At 37.8% G+C, this 15,962-nt stretch overlaps 1 protein-coding gene across 1 annotated transcript in view; it reads left to right on the plus strand.

Moving 5' to 3' along the window:
• Positions 1 to 914: 914 nt before the first annotated feature.
• LOC139465880 (sonic hedgehog protein-like) overlaps positions 915 to 15,962 on the plus strand; it is a 154,303-nt gene continuing 139,255 nt past the window's right edge. The window contains exon 1 of the mRNA XM_071247851.1: positions 915 to 949. The gene's annotated coding sequence lies outside the window, so the exon portion shown is untranslated. The remainder of the gene's footprint in view (positions 950 to 15,962) is intronic.

Below are 15,962 nucleotides of genomic sequence, written 5' to 3' on the forward strand. Positions count from 1 at the left end.
AAAGGATACACAGATGTTTGAAGGAAGCTGTTTAAGGTAATCCTCAGTGAGTCACGGAAAGACATCCCAGTGAGACAGTCGGGGGGTACTTACAGATTCATTTTCATCAGGGCCTGTTGAGGAGGGTGCAGCTAACAGTTGTCGTCTGCCATCAAGTGTCGTCTGCTTCAGGTGTGGACAGATACGGTCTGCGGACACAAGAGCTACCAGTACCGCCAAATCACCAGCATTGTGCTCCTTCCTTAAACGTTTCTATCGTAACAAATAGCGGGAACATGTCGTCTGAAGCAGGCGAGTGTCGTCTGCCAGAGGTGATGAATCCTCTGTTGTAACCTTATCTCAAGTTTCCACAAGGCATGTCAATGTTCTCCATGGGTCTTGACATGAACAGCCACCGAGATTGTCCCATGTCAAGTTTTACATGTTCGTGAAGCGGCAGGACTTGGACATAAATACAAGGCCCCTGTGAAACAGACGTCAATTATGATGCTAATGACTAAGGACAAAGCGTAGGGTAAATTTCACCCAGGCTGATAAGTCTCAATGGGCCTCCCTGTCCCAACTGTTCGGCGTCGCCTTGTTATAAAGTAGAACAAAATTATCAATGATCCTTTGATAAAAAAGTAATTTACACCGCTTAGGAGCTGGTGGTGTTTTGTTAGCTACATTTACCACCTAGTCTTGTCGAGATGTCCCCCTAAGCGTCAAGTGTCAAATTGCACGCAGAACACATACACACGCGAGTCCCCACACTGGAGGGATATCAGAAAATGACCATGTACCACTTATCGGTATTACTGCTCTGTACACAAGACTATGAGTTTCTAATGAAGGAATTATTCCCTTGATTTAAAAAAAACATCATACGTTGATGAAGGACTCTGATTGTGAAACGATTTTCTGCCATTTTGGGATGGATTTACCGAAAGGATGACAGCGTATGCGTGAGGTAGGTACTCGAAGCTTGATAAAAGGATTTGATCTTCCTTTGTGTATAAGGTCATTTAGTATGTCGAGCAGAAAGGTGGGGTAGATTTTGTGTATTTTATGATTAGCTGCATGAAGTATGTCATCCTGGTTCATATATCGAATATGATCATTTACAGTTATAGATATTACCGCTAGAATTAGGTACACATGTAATGCTCGCTTACGTTGGGGTACTGTTGTGGGAACTCCACACGAAATCCACGTTAATACATGGTAACGAGAGAGATAAGGATTTAAATATATTTTTAATTGTAATTAAACGACATTTGTAGCAATTGGTAACAACTGGTTAATATGACTATAATGAATCCTATTTTCACATGTCATTTTCAGATATTGTTGAGGCAGGGGGTTCATTTTACGATGCAACAAAAGTAGTTATTTTATCACACGTCATACATATAAAACAGATGTAACTGCCGGGAAAAAGAAAGTGTACACTTGGCAATTGGATTTGACAAAAAAATTACAAATTCATCAAAACGTTACAAGGCTGGAAACAGTCGCCAAAACATATATGTGATACCCGTATTAAATACACCATCATCGCATCATCTAATAACTATTTCTTGTTGTTTTCATTTTTAAGCTACCATCAACCATGGGTGTATAATTTTGTATATATATCTGTGTGTGTGTGTGTGTGTGTGTGTGCGCGAGAGAGAGAGAGAGAGAGTGTGTGAGTGTGTGTGTGAGAGAGAGAGAGAGAGAGAGAGAGAGAGAGAGAGAGAGAGAGAGAGAGAGAGAGAGAGAGAGAGAGTGTGTGTGTGTGTGTGTGTGTGTGTGTGTGTGTGTGTGATTTTCGCATTATTGAAACTGTTGTATCATTGCAATAATACAACAAATAGTTTCAATAATGGTAATTTGACATTAGTAGATACCAAATTCCCCATCTACCCATTTTAAAAGTTAATTAGAATAGGTATATTATTTATTATTTGGCAATGATATAGCCACATTTGAATAATAATATATAATACAACACCTCACCAGTGTAACATTATGCAACGCTGTGATAATTATAATACTTTTAATCGTGGAACTATTAAGTGTATTACTACTAAGTGTGTTACTATTCATATGCTGTTAGTGAGGTGGGGGATTATGTTATTTTGCTGCTTTACACAACTCCAACTTTTTGAGAAAGAAAGAAGTTCTACTCGAGAACCAGCATTTTAAGAGGGAGGGGTCCAAAATATGAAAATCCCCTTTCAGATAATTTTAATGCCTACAAAGAACATACTACATTTGGTTTTCAAAATGGGGGCCCCGGACACTCTGGGACCCCCCCCCCCCAATTCCCCCCCCCCCCCCCCCCCCCCCCCGCCCCCCCCTTCTATGTGACGTGACATCAATTGCTCCAAAGCATCAATAGTCTACAGTCATCAATAGTCTACAGTCAGGTGTATACATTCATCTGTAGAAGATGCACTCTACACAGACACATACAGATGTCTGTCACAGCAACTGACACCGCCCTACTTTGAAGCTAACCACACGCTGAAGCGATCGCACAAGGTATGCGCGTCGCCTGCTCCAGGTTCATTTGGGCAGAAGACTTACATCTCTTATCATACTACCATGCCTTTGACAGATGATTATTGGGAAATAAATTATGTGACTTGTCACCTCTTTTGCTTAATTCAGTGCGTGATAGGACGTCGGGTCCTGTTTAACAACATTTTAAAGACATAAGTCAAGCCTTGCGTGGTTACTCTGGTGCCATCCATGTTGAAGAAATGGTGTGTTTTCACGCGATGTGGATTAGCCCGGTAGATCTTCAGGTACCCTGTCTGGTCAACAGACATATCCTTCACTGTAAAGTATTTTTCGATTCAGGTTAAGTTAAGTTTGAAAAATCTTTTCCCATAACGTGTTGAAGTGGAAAATGATTTAATCTTGTTTGATATGATTGTACCATTGACATCATGTGATAAAATATCTGGTTGTTAAACTTGTGCTTTTGAGTGGCTTGTAATGGTGTGACTGTAGTCTTTGTTGATAAAGCTTCCTTAAAACGTTTGCAACAAAACTATCATTTTAAAAGAAACAATGACTTTTTTTAATTATTTGTGTAAAAGTAGACAAGTGTATAAAATGTTCAATATAGGTAATACTTTAATCACTAACCGTGTCTCCCCACAAAATTATATTAGCGATATCGTTATTCATGGAAAGTATATTTTGTGAAATTAATTGTCATCTATGTATGCCTTATCAATAATATGGCTATGGGATCAATTGTTTAATTTTTTTTTGACATCCATTGTTTAATATTTTTTATCATCATTTTGCCTCTTACGCACAACGAAATCTGTGTAAGAAGATACTTGAGACGGATAAATCTCTGGTGGTGGCGTTTTATATTTACGTGGAGGTATGAACTGACATGTTACCTCGCATACCACATCCTTAACCCTACGTGTATCCACTTAACTAGCAGAAACAGAATTTTCAATTAATTTGTTGTATTTAGTTGATGATAGCGTGTTATTGTAAAACGAAATGATAAAGACGATAAGGATATTTCTTTTGTTACGATCGACATATGGTCCTGACAAATATTGTTGAAATATGACATGTCACCCTACAGTCGGGTTCTCTGTCGGTAATATCCTTGTATATTATTAATATTCATATCACATTTGATAAAGGTGGGGAAGGACATCGCAATTTGATATTGATTGCTACTACTACTACTACTACTACTACTACAATAATAATAATAATTGATATCGATTCATAAACACATGCTTATGGCATAGTCATAGTATAGTCATCTGCTTTTAGTAGATATTCTTTATGAGTATTGAAATGATTTAATCGTTTTTATTTCCACGCTGTTGGTCAAACTCACACCGACAGGCAATTGGAACCACATTGACTTCATAATGGCTTTGTTTGTCCTTTGTGTCGGACCGAAACCATAATTCTGCTGTAATAACTAAATGATAAGGTGTCACAACACATGCTAATATTATGATATATCTGTTAAGGTCCATTACAAATATAATTAAAGGTTATTGTTTAGGGTTAAAACAAAGGGTAAACTTCCATCTGCACTTGATATCTTTTACGACTATACCACTTGACATTTTCGCATTTCTATGCCTTGGTAACAGGTCCTAGGGTGCTCTTTTGAAGTGGTACTGATAGGTATTCAAGATAATCATTAAAGATGATTTAGTGTTTGGCGCATTTCACACCATGTCCAAGGCACATGACATGTTGCGCATTTTGGCGACGAGGTATGCCTTGGGCTCAGATAGAATGTAGTTTGGACACACCAAAAAAGAAACAAGTGCAGTTAAATATGACATTTAAAGTTTTTTCTGTTCGAAGGCTGTGATTAATTCACTGATAAAGAATATGGACAATCGACCAGAAATAGCAGTTTAACATACGGTGAATTATTCTTGTCATGTAAAATAGAGATAGGATCGTTCCTTGAAAGCCATATATCAGCAATGTAACACTTGCCGTCTCTGTTGCACCTATGTCACGTGAAGCTGAACACCATCGTGCTCAATTACTTGTATTCTCAACTATAGCGAGTGCACAAAGCCACGATTAACACACGAGTGTTATCGCAATACACGCCATGTTTTAGGTGCGTGGAAGGTGTTTCAATAGTCCGTTGATCACTATCTTCATAGTAACTGTGACGCTCTGAGCGTGTAAGCTGATTTATACAGCAAATACTTTAAGAGATACGGCTGTCCCGGAGACTTTATTATAAATATATGAATGCAGCTCAATTTAACTGAATTCAGAACTTTGGAAACTGAAGACAGGGAGTCTGGTTTCTGATTCTACAATATCTTTAATGTGGTAAAAAGGAGGAAGAGCGAGGTTTAAGGTTACGTTTATCATCAGGACATGGGCACATGTATATTCCGTGAAATATGCTGAAAACGTTGCCCTTTGTTAGAAAGCACCTTTGTCCCATGGCAGTGATTTCTTTGAATATGTTTCAGTGATTTTTTCCCTTAAAAGTAAAGGTGACATTGCCCTCAGTCAGCAGTAAAACTTCCGTACTACAGATCGTATCAAGTAACTTTGATAGGTTGTGTAAACGTCGTCGGCACGAATCTGTCCAGTCTAGACACTCCATGGTGTCAAGAAGGGCGGATTTAGGCAACTACAGCAGGTAATACGCTTTCTTTCCATCGTTTTTCGATATATTTCGAGGCCTTCGTTTATGATCGTGCCGTGCATCTCGTACAACATGCGATTTTGGTACGTTCTTTAATCATTGAAACAATTGCTTGTCGCTTGTCTCAACGCTTAGGGTTGCCGTCTGTTTTATGTAATGAAACAATACAAATTTATAAAAATTCATCTATCTTGAACGAAATGCTGACTTGATTTTACACAAGAGCATCAATTTCTTCACGAATATTTGTAAATGGTTACTGCTGTACGTTTGTCTATATGTTGTAAAGGATATCTTCAGCTTTCTTTATGATGTGTAATAATCGATCTAATGATTGAGTAAGAGCCTAATAATGATTGAAAATGTTATGCATGTTTCAATGTTATATAGGCATGTTCGGCATATTTGTCTGAAAGAAGCCAAGTTAGGATAAAATTTGCCATGGAAGTATCAGAAAATAAATTGGTGATCTTTTCTTTAAAAATCGCTTGCAAACGGCAGGGCGTTTTCATAGTGTTCGCGTGTTAAAAGTACGCGTAATGTCACACGCGAAACCAAAAATTGATGACTCGTGTAAAAACTGACCCGTTATTTAGTTATAAGCTCGTAAAGGCTTTAAATGTCGGCTTATAGTAGTGGTCTGTTTTCACAGCGAATTCTCACGAGGATTAACAAATCTGTTACCTTTTTAAAGAAACTGCGATGAAAATATTTTTACTGTCAAAACATAATAGGTGATTGTTTGTAAACATACAAACAAATAATTAAAAAACCCAAGTGTGTATAATGCATGAATAAACTGTCTCCATTGCAACACACTACTTCTGACGTCTGTCGATTGCAGATAAGGGGTAATCCTAACAAATTACCAAAATAGTTTAAGCAGACAGAATGATAATATTTACTGCGTACTAGACCATGTAATAAACATATCAGTACTTACATAATTAACTCTAATTGTTGCTCATATTGACCACAACATTCTGTTTAAGATGATAACATTTTCAAAATCGTCTCCAATGTCAAATGATTGAAAATAACTAAGGATTAAAACTCTGACGTTGCGTATTTGTCAGGTCGGAGTCAAACTCTTTTTGTTTCATTTTGAAAAGACGCTTCCGTAGCTCTCGGACCTAAGACCCCAAATTCATCTATTAAGCTGAGGCTTTGAAGTTTTCAGACATTGAGTAGATCGCAGGAGCAATCATATAAGGGGTTATTAGCCTGCGAAAACCTTCAGCATTCACCCCAGCTGATGCGGAAACGATTGGCTTTCAAATTGGCCAAGTTGATGCAAGAGAACTTTACATCTGTAATTAACCGTCAAAGTCTTGTGCACTGCTGCTCGAGCGTCATTGTAGTCTTCAAGACTATTGTGTGTCCCGACGTAATCAGATTGCAACAGGAGCTATAACCTGCAACTTGACTCACCCGCCGACACTGCCATGGATTTGCCTGAAACTGAGCCTTGCACAAACCTCTGCTGGCATCCATGGGAACCTCTCGGACATGGCAACAGGTGGCTGATAGCTGTGGGAACCAGGGGGAGTCTTAACCGTTAGATTTGAACTGGTAAAACTCGAGGCGAAATGAAAACTAACTTCTCCCGTACCTTTAGATATGATTATGATCTTCTTGTACCGAACTGTTGGTCATAGTTAATCTTGTATGACATTTATATAAACACTGAAATTACAAATGCAGCAATGTCCTCCACAACACTGAAAAACATACTTTGCCTGCTGATATTTTAAAGCGAAGGGGTCCAGTCACCCAACTTCTAAACCCGATGTTAGTGCTGGAGAAACTGCTTTAATGTGTTGTAGGTTATCGTCTAAAGTCAAAAGGGAAAAAACCCTTTGTGATTGCTACTAAGTCGTGTGTATTGCAGTTTGTCCAGTAAGGTCACTAATCCCGACTGTAGATTTTATATAGTAATATTTGAGTAATTTACCGGAGTTTCTAATGATGTAACTTCTTTGATAGGCATTTAGAAGTTGGAGAGACGACGAATAACTTCGCTCTTAATTGTAATAAAGAATATGTTCATCCATACATTCTTATCCTTACTTTTCTAATGATGTGTAACGAAATAGATTTTCAAACAAAAATAATTACAAAATAACAGGTACTACACACAGAGTACCATTTGGACAATGGTGGTTTTACTCATATAGCTTGTCTGTGGCAACAATTTTGATACACTGTGATTTCGTTATGTAAGCAACGAACAATAAGTCTTCAGACCGACTTCCAAGATCACCTATGAAGAAGACATAATCCTGTTCTGACAGGCTTATCATAAACTAAACCAGACGTAACTTCTAGATCTATGTCGATAGCATGTTGAGTGTCTGTCCGAAGCAAATACCCAGACACGGTGTCACCGTTTGGAGTTCCTCCAATGTTCCGTGACAAGAGGTTGATAGACCATCTACACCCAGAACAAGAAGGCGATTGATTGACCATATGCAATACTCTAGCGCGTAAACAGATGTATCATGCAAGGATATCACATGTAAAACACGACGTTGTGTCGTTTTATGAATGAGGCATTGTGTGTACAATCAACGACTTGTTTTCGAGGTATGATGGGGAGGTGAGGTGAAATGAGGTTTAACGTCGCGTCCAACGTCGCGTCCAAGATTATTGTACTTATATAGCGACGTTCGAAGTATGATAGTAAATGATATTTTGGCGTTGTACTTCTTAGTGTAGTTAGTGGGTAGTTTGAGGTTAAAGCACAACTCATCTCACCGTAGAACAAGGTTTGGTTCTTAAAACTGCAATACGTGAATCCTATCTTAGTGTCCTTCGTCTTAATACGGCCAGAATGCATGAAAAATAATGCCTAAACCTCGCTCTGTGTGTAAGTGTTGTTTTTTAGTACAATTAATATACATACAATTGGCTTGTTATAAGTGGCAATTTGTCTGATGTCACCTCGATATGGGACAACAACTTAATGTATAACAAGTGTTAAATATTTCTTTCATATATACATGTTTATACTTAAATGCAGTAATACCTATATGCAATATACTATAGCTTATAACACTTTCAGGTATAACAATAAACAATATAGTGAGACACAAGCTTGACATTTCAGTTGAAACAAAGTGTCGACCGTTTGAGAGTTGAATGAAAAGCTAGACTTAAATTGATAACATTTATTATTTTGAAAATAGGAAATGCATGTTCAAACAGTCGGTTTGAATAATCAACACTTTCTATACGGCCCCCAATAGTCCCCGGGCACCAAAGCGAGTAATTGCCTGTCAAAGTGTGTTCGTCAAATTGTGTCTCTGCGTGGCTGGAGTTAGGGAGCAAAATAGGGGCAGCCATAGGTAGAGGTTTTTACCGAGAGTACAAGCGTGTATATTGAAACGAATGTTCGTAAACACTGGCAACTTCGCATCTCTCTTGAATAGAGAAGTGTACATTTTGCTTATCATTGAGTGAAGTAAACACCTTTGTGGAACCCAGTAATAAATGGTGATGTAGCTAAAATATCACACCATCTAACTTCTTTATACGACTTAATGTCATCTCGAACACAAAGCCTTCTCTTCCATGAACGAATTGTAAAGAGGAGGTAAAACGTACGCTAACTATTTAACTTCTTCACAATGAGGAAATGTATTGAATTTATGAACGTAAAGCCTCCCTCTGTCAAGAAGGCACTGTGATATGGCGTAGAAACGCACACCATCTATGACCTCGCCACCTGCTCAAAATAATTGTTAAATATTCACATGTACAACAAAATCTAATACTGTTTTGAAACTGTGACTTGTTCAAAGATAAATAATGACTTTACTGCCTTAATACTGAAATAATGCCTCTTGTCATGATTGTAAAGACGTGTTATAAGCATATTCGAATGTAAGTATGTTATATGTTCGCAGCAGTGCCTACGTTCACCTCTTGGCGAGCACTTCATATAGTTCAGAACCAACTGATACCTTTGAAGAATCCCCCAATGGCCATGCCCAACAGCCGGACTGGCCTCCTCTAGTGTTAGTGTCACACGGTCTTTTGGGGCTAGATTAACGTACTCCGAATATGATCCTTCTTATTAAGACAGGGCCTTTACAAGGACCTATCCCATTGTAGCAAGGGCACTGTTTAGTCATATGGACATGTCGAGCTGATGGACACATAATCATTGTAGGCCCCGGGCTATATCAACACGTTTATCAACACTTGTGTAGGGGGTAGCTTCTGTACCAAATATGTTACAAACAATACAAGAATAGCTTTTGAAATTGTACATTTGCTGGAAGAACAGTATATATATATAGTTTGAACTTTGACAGACGTTACAGCTCTGAGAATCACGGATGATGCTTGTCATGAAATGTCTGTTCCTTCTTTGTCATCTTGGGTTCAGTTTCAGTGAAGACAATGATGTGTTTACGCATACAGTCATATATGATTTGACCACTGTGCTGAAGGTACGTTATTTGCATTCGAATTTAGAAAACATTTTGTATTTTAAAAATAACATTCCTATTGCATCGTTAAGGGTTACTAGATTCGGGCCAATTTACAGTCCTTGCAAGTGTGAGTCGTTTCAACAACTCTTTCTTACTCACCTTTATCACATTTTATGATGCATTTTAATCTAGCCATTTATAAATATCCTTATTAGGATTGAACATGTGTTGACGGATGTGAATGTAGCAGGAAGATTTTACAAGTTTCATTATTTACATAGGTTCTTCATTACAGATAATTTTGAAGATGAAAAAAATGCTTGAAATTGTAAAATATTATGTCTTAATATTTATGAATTCGGTATATACAATTTTCTTTCTTTTGTCAAATATGTGCCTTTATATTTATATTGAAATTCATCCTCAATATCATCTGTACAACACAATTTACATTTTCTATCATATAAAGGTATCTTATTCCACCTTCCCTTTTCAATAGGTAAGTGGTGGCATGACGTGCGGAAAAATGAGTAATTGTATTGCAATATTTTATAGGAAGCCAAATGACTTTAGATAGTTTTCAATTTTTAATTCTGGTTTCATACTTGAATTTGCTCTAATTTTGTTTATCCTTATCAGTTAAAAGTGCGTCGAGCATTGTGTTTAATCAAGGAAGATACAATAGGAGACTGTGTCAGCCATGTAGAGCTTAATCCTAGATAATTAAATACGTTGTGAATAAAGTAAAGTGGAACTCTGCCTTATTCGCCATAAAGCATAAACAAAAGAGTACTTTTCTATCCATGATATTTTTCAAATAAAACATACATGAACATTTTAAATTTGTTTTAAATTAACAACACCAGGTTTCACACCCATCTAACAAGATAGGCTTCACAATTGCATCAAAAACATATAATTGATATTGTATAGACATATTATAATATGGTTTTTCCGTAAGACAAAATACTTGCTTGAGCGGCCCGTTGACAAAGATTTGTAATATATACTTTATATAACATTTTGTTAAGACAAACGTATACCAAGATATTTATGTTCATCACCATATTGTAGGGGGATGTTATTAAGGACTATATCTTTCCCTTATCAATTTTATTACCACCAAATACAATTTTGTTTCGTACATTAATAGATAACTTCCTAGTTTTACAATAATCTTCAAAATTGGTTATTGCTTTTTTGATATTAATACTTGATGTGGCTATTTCGACAGTGTCACGCGCATTCAATAGAACAAAAAGTGTTATTGAGAGGTCTAGCACAGAGTCGAATGTGTCAGAATAGATTGATAATCTTGGCCAATCTTTAGATATTAAGATCCTTTTTAAATCATTTAGAAATAGAGAAATAAATATGGTGATAAAGTCTCTCCTTGGCGGACACCGATAGGCATGGGAAGAATTCTGAATGCACAGAGACAAGTTCTAAGTTTCACACTTGAGTTGACATGGACACAGCATGTTGAGCACAGTTGCCCTTAATGTGGGGACACGGGTGGCTTTGTGGTTTTGGAACCGCAATTTGCTATAAAGAGTTGTGTCCCTTTGTTGTCCTCTGCTCTTTGGTTCGAATCCCAGATCCATCCTGAATATGATTCTTTGAATCGTGGTTTAATGACGGCTGCATCACGTCAGGCTTTCCTCCCACTTGAAGCTGACACACAATGACATAACGGAAATCATAGCGGAGTTAAACCCAACTTACTCACTCACTCACTCACTCACTCGAGGAAGGAATACAGCCCTGATTCAGCTTTAATCCCTGTAACACGGGAGTGGTGATTTTGATTTTTACCCTTACCCTTTTCGCGAACTCCTGGTGTCATCACGGATATTCAGTGATCCATTCATATTGTTACCACCACTATTTAGCCTTTTACAACCAATGGAATCTATTTCAGAGACTGTTTTTCTCTTGCCTTGACGTTTTATGTTCGTACAAGGTGTACCTTTGGAAAAAAAAGAGTTCTTGTGTCAGACCGTATTCTTGTATTAACCTATTCAATCAATCAATCAATCAATCAATCAATCAATCAATCAATCAATCAATCAATCAATCAATCAATTCGGTAATAAGGACTCAAGCCCATGTAAAGATATATACAATTTAGTTTCACATCAAGTGCCGCGTGAAATAATATTTACAGGTAGACAGATAGCATCGTTAACATAATTGTCTAACTTCTCTAGACAGTTTACATCAGAAGCGTTTAACTTTCTAACTAGTATATCTTTACGATAATTATCAGTAGTAAAGTCTAAATAAGGGAAATATTTTGAGCGAATATTTTGAGCGAATAAAGGACAAACAAGAATGAAATGAATTTCATTTTCAACTGTCCTTAACTTGCACAATGGACAAAACCAGAATGTCTTATCGATGCCACCCCTCCTTCCTGTGTTATGCGTAATTCCAAGTTCTCCAATACGTAAAATGGTAAGCATACGTCGCTTTTCTTTTGATAATACATTTAATAGATACAGTTCAAGTGATAATTATGTCTTACATAATGAATACAGTTCTAATTTCGAGCACTCAGACACTTTAGAATACCATGTTTGTACATGACAGTCCTTAGCCCTCCGTATAAACTCACTTATAAAATATTCAGGATCACCAGCATCTGGAAATTCCAACACAGGTCCGAAACCATGAGAATATAACATAGTTTTAATAGCAGAGACCCGCGTTGTTCTACCAACGGCATGAAACCTAACTAAGATATTGTTAACCTATTTACATAACTGTCACACGTTTCAACATATAAATAACTGTCCCATTTCCATTCCTAATCACAAGTGTACGAGACATACAAGAAGACAAGTGATGCATGCCTCAAGTTTACACAATGTGATCGTCTCGTGACATCATATCATGACTTGTCCATTTTATTTAAACTTACCTTGTTCAATGTTGATGGGTTACAAGCTATTCCACAATACTAGACCCCCTCGTGTATCCAATATAATAAAAGTAATTATGCAGGTCGATAATAATGCTCAAGACAAAGAAGGGAATAATTACAGGTATGAAATTATTAAAAATAAAAATTAGTTATAATATCGTTTATCATATCTGGATTACATAATTTATCATATCATGGGTAGGTTTCTCGGCAGGATAAAGCCAACGGATAAAAACGATATCCGTTGGGGTCATATGCGGATAGAGATGCAAATGTCAAAGGTCAAGTAGGGACTACTCTCACTGTTTATAAACAAACATGGCGTCGCCCTCGTCATTCGGCGATCGAGTCAGAATTATCTATCGGGAATCTGGCTAAACTACAGGGATAATTGCTATAATTATCAAAAGAACAGTATAATATACTGAAAATCAGTGTCTAACTGTGACGTATTTTATAAGGTATTTTATAAGTTTTGGCAACTTTGGAGATAAAAAATTCGAAACAATTTTAGCCAAATAGCCATATCTGTGCTTGTAGACCTCTGCGGTTTGAAACCTTCTCCACAAATTAAAATAGTTGGAATTGCCCGAAATATGTTTGAATTGTTACCTTGTTTCGTTTTGTCGCTGTGTGTACAGGTGACTACACTTCTTAACGTTATGACAGACCGACTGTCAACAACGTCTGACCGTGGCCGTGACGTCTCATAGACTAGGGTTAGAGTAGCTTCCCTTTGACAAAGAGCAGTTACTCTAGCGGACAAACAATTGTTGTTTTGCGTAAATGTTGCTTCGCCACTGTATAAGAAACAGATTTTAGTTGGAACTATATTGGCTACTGTCAATGTCCGACTGACACATCACTTACCCTGTGACGTTATAAATATTAATGCGCTCATTCCAGGAAAACTCGCAATGTTTCGGTAATGTTTGTGAGAGAGGGAAAGCGATTTTGAAGCACAGAATTAAAGAATGACATTATATGATAAAGAGGTTATCACGCATGTGTGTTTGGGGATGGTAAATATCCTGTATTAGGAATAAACACTATTTATTCCTAATGTTTATTCCTAATGCAGGATATTTACCATCCCCAAACACACTCTCGTGATAACCTCTATTGATGCGATAAACCAATCTGATTATCGTGGTATTTCGAGCCTATATGCAAATGCAGTCACCTGGCAGGATCTATCTATGGGAAGCGTACTTGTTTAAAAACTATTGTATAAGGCTCTTTGAATGATCAGAGGGGTTTCCGACGTGTGGGTGCGTATGCTAACAAACATGTCTGTACATCATTTGGAACACTCTCATAACTGGGGCGGTTCACACTTTGTGTGCGTTCTTATGTTACAGTATTGAATAGCGAATAGCAATATGTCTTGTCGATTATTTTAAGAATGACATTGTATGATAAAGATATTATTACCCTCGTCTGTTTCCGTATTATAAATATGCTATGTAAGGAATATGAGCTGTATATTATTTTATAAGAATATATTATATTATAAGAATTTGTATTCCTAATATATAATGTTTACGGTACGGAAACACATTCGGGTAATAATCTCTATATACCATCAGATCTACATTGATGCATGCATATCCGGCTTGTATCAACGGTAACATTGTTGTTTACTGGTAACTTGTTGATATAGTTTGGTTGTTTGTTGTTTAACGCCGCACTCAGCAATATTTCAGCTATATGATGGCGGTCTGTAAATATTCGACTCTGGACCAGACAATCCAGTGATTGACATCATGAGCATCGACCCATGCAATTTGGATACGATGACATGTATCAACCAAGTCAGCGAACCTGACCACCCGATCCCGGTAGTCGCCTCTTACGACAAGCATGGGTTGCTGAAGACATATTCTACCCCGGATCTTCACGGGAATGGTTCATATCCTTTGACTGGACAGTTGTATACTTATCATACAATTTAATGATGACATTCCATATTTAAACAGAAACATAAGAGGGCCTCATTCAGTGTAGTAAACGTGGATGACAGTAACATATATCAGCGTAATGGAATACAGTAAATGAAACACGTGTCACCGTGAACATCTATTAACATCAGGCGATGTTCAAGGTCTTTTGTGTTTACGTGTCATTATCATTGGAACCTCGATTCATTAAATACTAGTATGCAAATGATGTCATCTGGGAGGAACTACTTCATCAGATAATCTGTCTATATTATGTGACCAGCTGTCTATATTATGTGACCAGCTGTCTATATTATGTGACCAGCTGTCTATATCATGTGACAAGCTGTCTATATTATGTGACCAGCTGTCTATATCATGTGACAAGCTGTCTATATTATGTGACCAGCTGTCTATATTATGTGTCCAGCTGTTTATATTATGTGACCAGCTGTCTATATTATGTGGCAAGCTGTTTATATTATGTGGCCAGCTGTCTATATCATGTGACAACTGTTTCTATTGTGTGACCAGCTGTTTCTATTGTGTGACCAGCTGTTTATAGTGATCAACTGTTGACAAAATGTGATCAGCTGTCTACATCATGTGATCATCTTTCTTCTCCTTGTGATCAGCTGTCTACACCATGTGATCAGCTGTCTACACCATGTGATCAGCTGTCTACACTATGTAATCAGCTGTCTACACCTGGTGATCAACTGTCTACACCTTGTGATCAGCTGTCTACACCTGGTGATCAGCTGTCTACACTATGTGATCAGCTGTCTACACCTGGTGATCAGCTGTCTACACCTGGTGATCAGCTGTCTACACCATGTGATCAGCTGTCTACACCTGGTGATCAGCTGTCTACACCTTGTGATCAGCTGTCTACACCTGGTGATCAGCTGTCTACACCTGGTGATCAGCTATCTACACCTTGTGATCAGCTGTCTACACCTGGTGATCAGCTGTCTACACCTCGTGATCAGCTGTCTACGCTTTGTGATAAGCTGTCTACACCATGTGATCAGCTGTCTACACTATGTGATCAGCTGTCTACACTATGTGATCAGCTGTCTACACCTGGTGATCAGCTGTCTACACCATGTGATCAGCTGTCTACACAATGTGATCAGCTGTCTACACCTGGTGATCAGCTGTCTACACCTGGTGATCAGCTGTCTACACAATGTGATCAGCTGTCTACACCTTGTGATCATCTTTCTTCTCCTTGTGATTAGCTGTCTACACCATGTGATCAGCTGTCTACACTATGTGATCAGCTGTCTACACTATGTGATCAGCTGTCTACACCATGTGATCAGCTGTCTACACTATGTGATCAGCTGTCTACACCTGGTGATCAGCTGTCTACACCATGTGATCAGCTGTCTACACTATGTGATCAGCTGTCTACACTATGTGATCAGCTGTCTACACAATGTGATCAGCTGTCTACACTATGTGATCAGCTGTCTACACCATGTGATCAGCTGTCTACACTATGT

The sequence above is a fragment of the Haliotis cracherodii genome, unplaced genomic scaffold (assembly GCF_022045235.1).
Source record: "Haliotis cracherodii isolate W230 unplaced genomic scaffold, xgHalCrac1.p SCAF_18, whole genome shotgun sequence".
Classification (NCBI taxonomy): domain Eukaryota; kingdom Metazoa; phylum Mollusca; class Gastropoda; order Lepetellida; family Haliotidae; genus Haliotis; species Haliotis cracherodii.